Genomic DNA, 13,638 nt, shown 5'->3' with positions numbered 1-13,638 from the left:
TTGTAGATGGGTTAATAATGGAAATTGGGCCAACCGATGGATGGTATTAATGAACCAGAAGGCCAAGCCCTGTAGGCCCAGATAAAAGGTTTTGCTTCCGAAAGACCCTACAAAATCCAGAGGATTGTCGTGGTCACTGGAGACCAAGTTCCCAGCAGGTGGCCAAGTGGCCACACTGAAGACCTACCGTGCTCTCCAGGACTGAAATAGTGACTTCAGGGACCTCAGGGTCTCCGGCCTGGGAGGGGAGAGGGAGAGGGCTGAGTGGGAAGGAGAAGAGAAAGGGGAAGATGAAAGGAGGAAGGAGAAGGACAGGGAAAGTGGGAAGTGGAGGGGGAGGGGGAGGGGGAGGGAGAAGGAACAGAGAAAGAACACTTTCTAATTTTAAAAGGTGTTCAAGCTGGAAATGGGTGGGTTTTCGTTAGGGAATGAGCACCCTGTCAATGAAAGGATTCAAGGAAAGAGTAGCTGGTCATTGCTCAGTGGTGACATGTAAGTGAATGTGTATCATAGGTTGGATAAAACTACTCTCACCTCAAAGAAGGTGGGAGCCTTCTTTAAAAATAAATTTATTTATTTAGAGAGAGAGAGAGAGAGAAAGGGCACAAGTGAGCGAGTGGCAGACAGAGAATCCCACCAGGGGCAGAGAGAGAGGGAGAGAGAGAAGCAGGGCTCACCCAATGTGGGACTCCAACTCACAAACCATGAGATCATGACCTGAGCCAAAAGTCAGACGCTTAAACGACTGAGCCCCCCAGGCGCCCAAAGGTGGGAGTCCTAACCATACCCACACCACCCCATCCCCCACACCCTGAACTTGGCTTGGGGGTTCAAGCTCTTTCATTTGGAGACAAACTTATCGTCCTCCGTCAAGGACAAGAGCCCCACTTGATTTCATGGAAAAGGCACAGAGTAAAACCCTAGCTGCTCTTTTTTTGCGCAATAATAATGAACCTAACATTTATTGGACTATTTTATGTCAGTCATTGTGCTACGCATACGAAATGAATTGACTCTTTGAATGCTTATGACCCTATGGGGTGTGTACAATGGTTATCCCAGTTTACAGATGACGAAACTCAGCTCAGCAAAGTTGAGGAAGATCATAGTGCTGGTAAGGGCATAATGAAAGCTTTTATCCACTGTGGCGGCTGGATAAATTGCTTCTGCCCTCCACAGCCCCCTGCCCTTATCTGTGTGCATCCTAGTGACCTAGCCTTACATGCATGAGGGTTCTCCAAAAATATCAGCTCCTTTCCCTGCCTGGAGTGTGTGTGTGGGGGGGGGGGGGGGCGGGGGGTGGTGACCAGCGCTCGCGAAACTGTTTTTTGCTGCTGCTTTATAAGACGTCTAAAGGTTTTAGCAGGGGAAATGACACAGCTTAATTCTCTTGGGCCAGAACTGCTTTTCTAAAGAATGTCCAGTAGTGCTAGAAGTGGGAGATGAAGACTACTGGGGCTCCATCAACAATGTGCATAATTCTGCCTTCTGCCTGTGTAAGGGGTGCGGGAGAGTTCATACTTCCCAGGGTGAGAGCTTCTGCCAGAGCAGAGGAAGTGTCCCAAAGCCTTGCAGAGCACTTGCTCAGAGCACGGAGCAAAAAGACAGGACTGGGCTGAGAAAATCATACCTAATAGACTAGCCTCCTGGTGGTGGGGGTGGGGGAGGGATCAGTAAAGGATGCTGGACCTTACCCAATATTCTGAATTTCTTCCAAATACCTGGGCTGAGAGTCAAATGATCTGGAGGCTAGTCAAGAGATAATAATGTCTGTGGAAGCATTTTGTAAACCAGAAGCATAACAAACAAATAATATATAATATTACAAATATATACAAATATTACAATACAAATAATAACTCAAATGTATTGAGAACTTACTATCTGTCAATGTTCTTCTTCGTTTCTTACATATATAACTTACTCATTTAATCCCTTGACAAGACATTGAAATAGGAACTGCCATATTATCACTGGCCACTTTACCCATGAAGATGTGGAAGCAGACAGAGGTCAAGTATCTTGTCCAAGGTCACATGGCTAATAAATGGTAGAGCCAGGATTTGAACTCTTAAAACTCGTCCAAACGACCCCTTACTGCCATCGTTATGATGATGAAGAGACGTCAACCATTGAAATAACCTCATTACCTTTCTGACTCGTCCAATGCCCCCTGGCACAAAATTGCTGGGTCTCTGTTTCTCCAGCAAAATTGAATTGTCTTGCTCCCTGCCTGTAGGCAGACTGTGCGAGGAAATGTTGGGTATAAACATAGTTGTAGGTAGCCTGGAAAAATCACTATGGAAAACCAGACTCCTTAGATGGGAACTGTTTTGTCTGGAGCACTTTGACAGAAATCCCAGACTCGTTTCCTCGCCCTTCTTCAGCACGGTTCCAGCGCTCCTTATATTTAGGACTGATGTCATTTGTCTGCACAGGACAGAGGGCTGGCAGTGAGGGTGCATCGTGTTTCGATTGGGTTAGCTTTGAAAAGCTAGGGGAAGCTTTATATGTGTCCATATCATTATATTAACTGTACTCCCAAGTTCAGAAGCCCATCTTATGTCTTTTTCTTCTTCTCTCTGTCCTTGAGGAACGGTCAAGTGACTGCAGACTGTTTCCAGTCCCGAGGGTTGGAAATGTTGCTTCGGCAACTGAAGGCAGTTTTTGAATCACTGGGAATGATTTTAGCCCCCAGACTTCAAGGGGATTCCTCTTGGCCAGAAGACTTTGAAACTGTGTGGTAAGGAAAGAAAGGAGAGGACGGGAGGGCTCCCGAGCTGGGAATCAGGATGCCGAGGTGTTGGCTGTGACTTCGATATGTTCTCTGCCCGTCTCGGGGCTCCAGCTTCCTCACCTGCCAAATGAGCGTGTTGGCTTAGGTTGGGGATCCCTTGGACTTTGCCCAGGGACCCTCAGGGACCCTTTAGGGACAGGGGTTGTTGGGGTTATTAACTGAAGGTTGTGTGGGTGAAGCATGACATCCTCTTCTCAGAGCGGGTACACTTTGTCAGCTTTGGATCACGGGCGTTTCATGTAAGGTTTTCTGTGGGAAGATCGTTGAGAGGATCAAAAAACATCTTGAAAACCACTAAACTAGCTGATATTTAATGCCCAGTCTAGTTCAGAGAGACCATAACTTCCCCGTCAAAGACAAAGTACAGAGGCATGGAGTGGAATTGTTACAAGGGGAGGAGGTTACTGGGAAGAGGGGTGGGCTGGGAGAATGTTCCACACAAGTAGCACGTTAGAGAAACAGACTTTCCCACTAGGAGAAATGCTAATTATGTGACGGGACAGAATGCTACCATGTGAATCACACACATTGCATTATAAATGTAGCGAACCAATATGTTCTTTACCTTAAATTTACACTGCGTTGTGTGTTGATTACACCTCGATGAAAGAAAAGAAAAACTAAAATTAAAAAAGTCATGTCACGGGGCGCCTGGGTGGCTCAGTAGGTTAAGGCGTCCGACTCTTGATCTTGGGGCAGGTCATGATCTCACAGCTTCGTGAGTTCAAGCCCCACGTTGGGCTCTGTGCTGACCCTGTGGAGCCTGCTTGGGATTCCCTCTCTCCCTCTCTCCCTGCCCCTGCCCTACTGTGCTCTCTAAATAAAGAAATAAATAGGTCCTGTCGGTCCTACCCTGTCCCGAGGCACAATAACAGATGTAAAGACTTAGAGATTGGTGACTATTTCACAGTATTATATTTGTCCTTAGGACTTAGTTCAGGCACATTCAAAGTCTGTGGTAGTATTTCTACAATCCCTGCTGGGTTGTTTAATCTTCAAAGCCATACATACACACAGTAGGAAAAACTAAGGCAGAAACACAATTTGGAACATCATGCCCACCGACGAAAAGCTTCTATTTTTCTCACACATTGGAAAAATTAAGATCCCTCCCTCCACTGCAAAAGGAAGGAAGAGAGAGGGGGGGGTCTAATTTCTTTTTTATTTTTGCCCACTTCTGAACAAAGCTGCCAGCGTGCCCTTCTGGAATCCTCCTAGGAGACACTCCATGGTCTGTGTTTCCTCCTCGCAAAGGCCTCATCCCAAATGTCACTGCCCCAGGGTTTGTGAAAAAAAGGCTTTCCCTCTTCTCGTACAACTTCCTTTTTGTAAAAGCAGCAAAAGGGGAAATCTTATTTCTAAGAAATAGAATAAAGCTAAATAGCTATAAAAACCTAGGTAAGAGGCCAAAAGAAAAAAAAAACAAAAACCAAACCCCAAAAACCCAGCTTCCCCTTGATTTAAAAGAGTGGGGAGGCGCTTGACTGGCTGAGTCAGTAGAACATGCCACTGGGATCTCAGAGTTGTGGGTTCGAGCCCCATGTCGGGGGTATGGGGTACTTAAAAATAACATTTTACAAAAATAAATAAGAGAGTGGAAACAACAGTCATGGACCAAAATACTTGGAAAAGTAGTGTTTAACCATTAAAAAATTCGGTGAGCTTAGGTTGCAAGATAAAATTTTCGAGTATTTGTTTGTAAAAATGTAAGTTTGCTTTAAAAGTCTATAAAAGAGGGGCACCTGGGTGGCTCAGTCGGTTGAGCGTCTGACTTCGGCTCAGGTCATGATCTCACGGTCTGTGAGTTTGAGCCCCGCGTCGGGCTCTGTGCCGACAGCTCAGAGCCTGAAGCCTGCTTCTGATTCTGTGTCTCCCTCTCTCTCTGCCCCTCCCCTGCTCATGCTGTGTCTCTCTCTGTCTCAGAAATAAATAAAAACATTTTAAAAAATCAATCAATCAATAAAAGTCTATAGAAGACATTTTCATGAATCTTTGTGGGACTGTGTACATGGCTTTAGATATATTTTTCCAGCTCATGCATAATATATATTTTTATGTTTATTGATTTATTTTGAGAGAAAGAGAGCGAGAAAGCTCATGGGAGAGGGGCAGAGAGAGGGAGAGAGAGAATCCCAAACAGGCTCCACACTGTCAGTGCAGAGCCGGACGCCGGGCTTGATCCCACAGACCATGAGATCCCACAGACCTGAGCCGAAATCCAGAGTCAGAGGCTTAACCCAGAGCCCCTAGCGTACTGTTAAGTAGAAATAACAGGCCTCAAATGGAGTCACTTTTGCCGAACCCCACCAACATTTAATACCTAACCCAATAGCAATTTCAGTGTCTCTCAAGAGTGGAATTTTAAAGCAATCAGTCGGGGAATATGCTGATCAGCACTAGTGAGGTGATCCGCCTAAGACCGCTGCCTTCCCCCTAAGGGAAGGTGACCTGGCCTTGAATTTTCTTTTCTTTTCTTTTGCTAATTAACCCCCGGGTCCCATCCGGGTTCTCCCTATAAAATCTTCCATTTTGCACAGCTCCTGGGTGCTCCTCTCTCCTTGCTAGATGGCATCCTGCCTGGTTCCTAAATTGTTAAATAAAGCCGATTCGATCTTCACATTTACTCAGTTGAATTTCGTTCTTTTAATAGTACAATATAAACATACATGACTTGTGACCTATACACGTAGGGAAAATTTTGTTATGCCAAGCAAGCCGTAGGTAGGGTCACACCCTGGCCAGCAAGATTTCTTCCATCTTCATTCTGGGAATGAAAATATTAAAAGTGCCACTTCCTGCCAACCCCCCGCCCCTCCCCCTCCCTTTGCCCCATCTCTCCCCAAACCACCCTAGAAGGGGGTTAGTTACACCTTAGGACAAGTCCCATTCTAGGATAGGGTTAGAGGCTTGGAAAATTAATTTACTTCCCTTTCCTCGTCTTTAGGATGGAAACAGCAACACTTCCCTCATAGGGTTTTTGTGACAATTAAGTGAATCGAGAGGATGAAAGGACCGGGGTGCCTGGCTGGCTGGCTCAGTGGGTGGGGCATGTGACTCTTGGTCTCGGGTTTGTGGGTTTGAGCCCTGCACTGGGTGTGGAGATCGCTTAAAAGTAAAATCTTAAAAAAAAAAAAAAAAAAAAAAAAAGAGGGGCGCCTGGGTGGCTCGGTCGGTTAAGCGTCCGACTTCGGCTCAGGTCATGATCTCGCGGTTCGTGGGTTCGAGCCCCACGTCGGGCTCTGTGCTGACCGCTCAGAGCCTGGAGCCTGTTTCCGATTCTGTGTCTCCCTCTCTCTCTGCCCCTCCCCCGTTCATGCTCTGTCTCTCTCTGTCCCAAAAATAAATAAACGTTGAAAAAAAAATTAAAAAAAAAAAAATAAACAAACGTTTACAAACAAGTTAAAAAAAAAAAGAAAGAAAGAAAGAGAGAGAGAAAGAAAGGAAAGAAAAGAAAGTACCAAGCAAGGTGCCACATGCTGAGGGCTTAATGTTGTTGAGGCCTTAATGAAACTGTTTTTTTTCCCCTGTGTTCTACCCACCTTCCCATTCTCATGACGTGTAGTTTCTGCATTTAATGCATTTAATCAATTTTTAGGTCTGCAGGATTATTTATTTATTTGAGAGAGAGAGAGTGTGTGCGCGAGCAGGGAAAGGGGCAGAGAGAGACAGAAATCTTTTTTTTTTAATGTTTATTTTTGAGAGAGAGAGAGAGAGAGAGAGCGAGCAGGGGAGGGACAGAGGAGAAAGACACAGAATCGGAAGCAGGCTCCAGGCTCTGAACTGTCAGCACAGAGCCTGATGCGGGGCTCGAACCCACAACCTGCAGAATTAGATTCATCGCAGTCGATGGTCCAGATGCCTCAATTTTAGCCATTTAGCTCGTCTCTGTTATCAGTTCGTTTTTATTTTTTTCAGTCCTCTGTCTTTATTAAAGAGAATGAGAAAGAGACTGTACCTGGCAACCGAGGAGTGAAGTACTGGGCGGAAATGTGGGCTCAGGCCCTGGGGATTGAAGGGCAGACTGATGCCCCCCTCCCCGGGAGGGGCCAAGGAGACCACCACTTCCTGGCAGCAGCCGAAGAGATTCAGGAGGATGAGCTTTCAGGCCCCGGGGCAGTCAGCTGGTGCTGCCGGGGGTGCAGGGTAAGTTGGGCTGGTTGGTTTGATTGGCCTGGCATTTCCCTGAGGCCACGCCGCCTGGTCTCCTAGTGCCTCCACTGGTCCTCATCCGGTTCCGTGCCTTCCAGGCCCGCCTCACCGACCTCGCCAGCATCAGGTGACTCACCGTGGTCATTCACGCCGTCCCTGTCCCGCTTGCTCTCAGTTTCTTGCTCTCAAGAAACCCACGGTGCCTCAGTTGCAAGGGGGAGCAGCGAGGGAAGCAAAGTGGCCGAGGCTCCTAGACCGAGGTTACGGGTCAGGTGAATCCAGCTTTCAGATGGATTTGGGCTTGATTTTTATTTGGTTTGCAATACGATCTGGGGATGGGGTGGAGTAGAAGGTAGCAGGGAATTAGCTCTTCTCTGCGGGTAGCAGACAGACTGGGGTTGGAGTCCCGGCTCCAGCACTTACCAGCTGTTTGACCTTGGCCAAGTCACTGAACCTTTCTGAGCCTCAGTCTCCTCATCACGCCTGGAGGCAGCAAACGGCTATCAGTTCATTTCTAATAGTTTAATAATCACCCACAAACCCTTCACCTAAAGCACAAGTTAGGACCTTGATAATGACCCCCGTCTTACCAGATGACCACTCCTTCTTCCAGCAAGCCCGTCCCCCCCCCCCAGCCCATGCCCCAGGCTCTTTACCCTGTGTTTTTTCGTCATTTCCTTGTTTTCCTTCTCATTTAACCTCATTGAACCTATACGTGTGCCTGGAAATATATACTTAAAATGTTTTAGATGTTTTAATATCACAAAAAGGTATAACGCCATTTGAAATCTTTTGGAGCGTGCTGTCTTTTGTTTGGTAGCATACGCCTAAGGCTCAGCCGCCCTGGCGAATGTCGGGTAGTTCATCGGTTTGACTGCTGTGTAATTGTCCACTCTCCTGTTCGCTCATGTTTGGATTACTTACGAGCCTTTGCTTTTATGACTCAGCCACTATGAACATCGTTTACGTGCCTCCAGCTGTATGTGTAGGGGGGTTACTCTTGGGTATGTCCCTAGAAGAATTGCTGGGTCATCTTCAACTTAGAAGGTACCGCCAGGATGTTTCCCAGAGGAGGTAGGAGACAGGGAAACTGACGGTCTCCACGAAACTCTGCCTTCTGCTCCTTTTCCTGTGTCTCGTCTTGCTAGGACCTGCGCCCCCACCCCACGCCGCACACGTGTCATACTGCGAATAGTGCAGGTGCTCCGTGTGAGGGACGAGGACTGAATGATTTCCCTAGAAGAGATAACATCTGAGGAAGGACCAGGTGAGAAGGACCTGTCGTGTGTGTACTCCAGACCACCTGCACGGCACAGCTCCATGCCGAGCCCCCCCCGTCCCCCGGCTCAAGCAATGACACCTGGGCCCTCATCTTTGATCTATCCGGCCCCTGGATGCCCGAGAGGACAGGTGCACCAGACTGCCATCCTCGATAAAACCCCCAGACTCCAGACATAGACGAGAGTCCCTCCCTTCCTTTCTGGGTCTCCCAGACGCTCTGTCTGCACCTGCACTCTCTCTGCACCATCAGTAAACTCTCCTTTCTCCTCCTGCTGGCTTGTGTTGATCTCTATCCTGCCGGCAGCCAGGGACCCTCTTGGCTGGCCCCCTGGGACCCCCTTTAGGTCCTGCAACCTGGCCCCCTAGCATCAGTTACACCAACTTCTATTCCCACCGGCAGCAGATAAGAGATCTCTTTGAGGGGCGCCTGGGTGGCTCAGTCTGTTAAGCATCCGACTCTTGGTTTCAGCTCAGGTCCTGATCTCTTGGTTCGTGGGTTCAAGCCCCACATCCGGTCGGCGCTGACAGTGCGGAGCCTGCTTGGGATTCTCTCTCTCTCCCCCTCTCTCTGTCCCTCCCCTGCTCGTGCTCTCTCTCTCTCTCAAAATAAATAAATAAACTAAAAAAAAACAAAACAAAACAAAAAGGAGAGATCTTTTTGCATTGTAGCTGCCTATAGCTGTGCAATTATTATGTATTCTAGATATTCTACAAGCTACTCGAGGATAAGGTAATGTTGTTAGGGAGATCAAGAGTATGGGGTTTACGTTTGACTTCTACTTTCTTCCTTATTAGCCATGTGACCTTGAACAAATTCATTCATTCAACAATTATCCACTGAATATCTACTATTGCTGAAGACACAGAAATAAACAAGATAAAGTCCTGGTTCCCAAGAAGCCTACATTCCGGGGGGGGGGGCGGGGGGGATAGTAAATGAGTAGATGTGCTAAAGAGTGACTGAGTAGGGAGTTACTTTAGCCCAAGTAGGTAGGGAAGGTCACCTATGTGAAGGTGACCTCACAGCTCAGATCTCAATGACAGGAAGGAGGCAGCCCAGCGAAGATGTGGACGGAGGGAGTTGGAGGCAGAGGGCACAGCAAATGCCGAGGCTCTTGAGGCTCTCGGGGGACCATGCTCAGAGGAACATAAGGAAAGGTAGGAAGGTGACAGCACAGTGGTGTGGAGAGTTAAGACAGGCAGGGGGTGTGACAGGGCCAGCTCCGGTAGCTGGGCACAGCCCATTGTCGAATCCTTGGGAGTTAGACCATTGGCAGCGGAAGTCGGCCGTGGTGGGTGTATTTCCAATACTACCTGGCAAGCGCTTCCTCGGGGCCTCCCCACGGGCCCTGAGCGTGAGTAGTTACCGGACAGATGCAGTTAAGAAGTGAGACGGAGTGGTAACCTCTCAGAACCTAACCTTAAGGGCTTGCCTTGAGAATGAAATGAGTTGGTATACAGAAAGCCCAGGGCGCATGCCGAGCGCTGTTTAAAGAGACTTACCTGCAGAGTGGGAGAGAGCCAAAGCATAAGAGACTCTTAAAAACTGAGAACAAACTGAGGGTTGATGGGGGGGTGGGAGGGAGGGGAGGGGAGGGGAGGTGATGGGCATTGAAGAGGGCATCTTTTGGGATGAGTACTGGGTGTTGTATGGAAACCAATTTGACAATAAATTTCATATATTAAAAAATAAATAAATAAATAAATAAATAAATACAGAGACTTACCCGCTTCTGACAATTTTCACGCTCCTTCCCCAGCCTCTCTGCCCTCCAACACTCTGTTCATGATGATCCTCGGAGGACAAAGAACAAACATGTTGAGTGCTTGCTTTAAGCTAAGACTTTCACCTGTTATTACTTCAGACCATCAGCAACACTGACAGACATCTATCTATCTGTATGGGCAATTGACTGATCACCCTATTACGGCTCAGGGAGGTCATGTAACTTGCCCAAGGTCACATAGCCGCTAAGTGTTGGAACCGGCAGACATCTGAATCTCGCTCTAGGATCTGCTACAATTACCCTTAAGTGGTTAATATCAATTAAAATCATAATTGAAACTAGAGAGATAATAGATTTGTAGTCAATAGATCATGTATCTCCATGAACCCCGTGACTGATGGAACCTACGGGTCCAGGCTGTTTGGTGAAGATTTGTAAGTAAAAGGGGATATAGCAAATCTGCTATCGAAGTAACCTTTACACCAAGTCGTCAAGTGACTAACAAGTAAGTGACAAAATCCTTCCTTCCTCCTTCTTTCTTCCCTTCTACGGTAATTAGATACCTACTCTATCTAGACATTGGGTTCCAAGAGACTGATGGCTTCAAGGTACTCCACGTTTAGAGGGAGACAGGCATCCCCAGCCCTTGCCCACACAGGATGATTGAGAGACATATGGCCTTTGTATGTGGTATTTTCGCTGCTGGGGAATATCCTTCCTTCTCGTCTCTTTCTCCCCAGCCCCACCCTCCTCCTACTACCCCAGTCCTTACTTAGTTAACTTCTTCTTCTAATTCTTCTTCTTCTTCTTCTTCTTTTTTATACCTACTCATTTTTGAAAGAGAGAGAGAGAGCATGCAAAGGCCATTTGAAGTTGTGCATGGGAGAAGTACGGGGTTTTGGGGGGATGAAGGAGATTTAGAGACTGGTGCAGGGTTAGAGAATGTACGTGACTGCAGAACCAGACAATTTTATGGGTAAGATTTCCCTAACTGGTGTCTTCCCAGCGTTGACCCCCTATTGAGAAATCCATCATTGTCTGCTGATTAGGTTAGCAGTCCAAAGCCACTTAGAGTCCAAGCTGCTATGGTCTGGATGTTTGTCCCCCATCAAATTAGTATGTTGAAATCCTAAGCCCCAACGCGATGGTATTAGGAAGTGGGGCCTCTGGGGGTGATTAGGTCAAGAGGGTGGAGCCTCCATGAATGGGATTAACCCCAGAAAGCTCCCTCTCCCCTTCTACCATGTCAGGACACAGAGAGAAGTCCGCAACCCCAAAGAGGGCCCTTACCACACCATGGGGGCACTCTGATCTCAGACCTTCAGCCTCCAGAACTGTAAGAAATAAGTTACTGTCGTTTATAAGCCACCCAGTCTGTGGTATTATGTTATAGCAGCCGAACAGGCTAAGACACAAGGACAAATCAAAGCTAAATTTCAAAATATCGAAGGTTTCATTCATTTCATTCATTCCTTAAGGTTCAGCTGAGGTCCTGAAGTTTTCCCAAGCCCTAGCTACTAAGAGCACTCAGAGCACTCTTTAAACCCTAAGATCTCATGGATAATTTACAATATACTGCCTTTTGTTTTTCTTTTACTTCTTCATTCTCTCTTTTAAACGTAAATGCTTCTGGGGCGCCTGGGTGGCTCAGTCGGTTGCGTGTCCGACTTCAGCTCAGGTCACGATCTCACGGTCCGTGAATTCGAGCCCCGCGTCGGGCTCTGGGATGATGGCTCAGAGCCTGGAGCCTGCTTCCGATTCTGTGTCTCCCTCTCTCTCTGCCCCTCCCCCGTTCATGCTCTGTCTCTGTCTCAAAAATAAATAATAAAAAACTTAAAAAAAAGTTTTAAATGTAAATGCTTCTTAGAAAAATTATAGGAGCAATACAATCAGGTATTTTTATCATACAGTTCATGCCAAAGAAATAAAGAAGAAAAAGCAATCACTTCCGTGGAAGTGATCTGCAGAAATATTTTAACACGTTTTCTACTGTTTTGAGTACAAGTGATAATCATTGCCCTGGCCTACTTAAATTAATTCTACATGACTTCAGAGGAGGGATCACACACTATCACTATGTCACCTTTTACCTTTCACGGGAGCCCCTTAAATGTTCGTCCTTGATGGAGACGATCCTCAATGGATTATGGGCTCCCAGCTAGTTGGGACCACAGGGCATGTGACGGAGGAGCGTGGTGATGTAGGTTTGCTTGAAAGCTTGTGGGTGGTGTGAAAAGTCCAGAAGAGAAGATGACCAAGCCAGCCTTGTCATCTTCAAAAATACAGGACCGTCTTCACACACGCGTGGTTCTCTAGAGCGGAGACCCCCAGTGTCGTCTAATATCCCAGAGGGATGCTGGATCCACCTCTGGTGTGGGTGGCCAGACTGCCACTGGAAAAATAACAAAACAGGCACCAGGTCGTCCTTTCTCTCTCCTCCCTCTGGGTCTTACAAAAGACTCGGCAAAATTGACGCTTGATCTCCGTAGGGATCTAATTGTTAGTTTCCTGTGGCTGCTGTGACACGTGATCACAATTTGGATGGTGTAGAACAAGAAATCTATTCTCTCTCAGTTCTGGAGGCCAGAGCCCTAAATCAAGGCCCCTCGGCTGAAATCAAGCTGTCAGCAAGGCTGAGCTTCCTCTGGAGGTTCGAGGGGGAAAATTCCCTTCCTGCCTCTTCTGGCTTTTGGTGGCGCTGGCATTCTTGGCTTGTGGCCCCGTCATTCCATTCTTTAAGGCAGCATCTTCAAATCTCTCTCTGCTCTGTCTTCATATCAGCTTCTACCCATGTGGCTGGCTGAACTCTCTTTTTGCCTCTTCCTGATAAGAACCCTTGAGATTGCATGTAGGGCCCACCCAGATAATCCAGGATAGTTTCTCTCTCTCAAAACCCTTAATTTCATTACATCTGCAAAACCTCTATTTTCCATATATATATATATATTTTTTTTTTTTTTTTTGAGAGAGAGAGAGAGAGAGAGATGACACGAGTGAGGGGCAGAGAGAGAGAAAGGGAGAGAGAGAGAGAGAGAGAGAGAAGTGGGGCTCACATGAAGTGGGGATTGAGCCCACCCAAAGCAAGGCTAGAGGTCACCGATGTGGGACTCGAATTCACGAACCATGAGATCAGATCATAACCTGAGCCGAAGTCAGATGCTTAATGACCGAGCCACGCAGATGCCCTAACCCTATTTTCTTTATAAAGAAACATTTACACTTCCCAGAGATTGGGACCTGAGATCTGTTGTTGGGGGGGAGGGGCATTATTTAGCCAACTGTACTAGTATTCCTCGGAGCAGTTAGTTTTGAGGCTGAATGGACTTCATGGTTCAGAAGAAGCTTCTTCAACCTCATGATCTGGGTTAAGGGGTGGAGATAGATTGTGGAGAGGGGCAGGAAATGAGTAAGCAACTCATACTTTCCCAGTCCTTTTAGAAAAAGCCACTTGCTTCAATTTATTCTGTTCTCTCTGCCTGGAACCCTTCCTTCCCTTGACCTCCTCTAAGAGGCCTTGCCCGACCTCACTTCCCTTCCTTGCCCATACCGCGTGGAGGAAATCTACAACCCCCTTGTCCTCTGTGCCCTCTTTATTATTGTGCAAGCACAACGAAAGGCATGTCATATACTTAATGCTTCCCTCCAGAGTAGAATGTAAGCTCCATAAAACTCCATGTGTCTTAC

The sequence above is a fragment of the Leopardus geoffroyi genome, chromosome D1 (assembly GCF_018350155.1).
Source record: "Leopardus geoffroyi isolate Oge1 chromosome D1, O.geoffroyi_Oge1_pat1.0, whole genome shotgun sequence".
NCBI lineage: Eukaryota > Metazoa > Chordata > Mammalia > Carnivora > Felidae > Leopardus > Leopardus geoffroyi.
The sequence above is the reverse complement of the archived record's forward strand: the minus strand, read 5'-3'. Positions refer to the sequence as shown.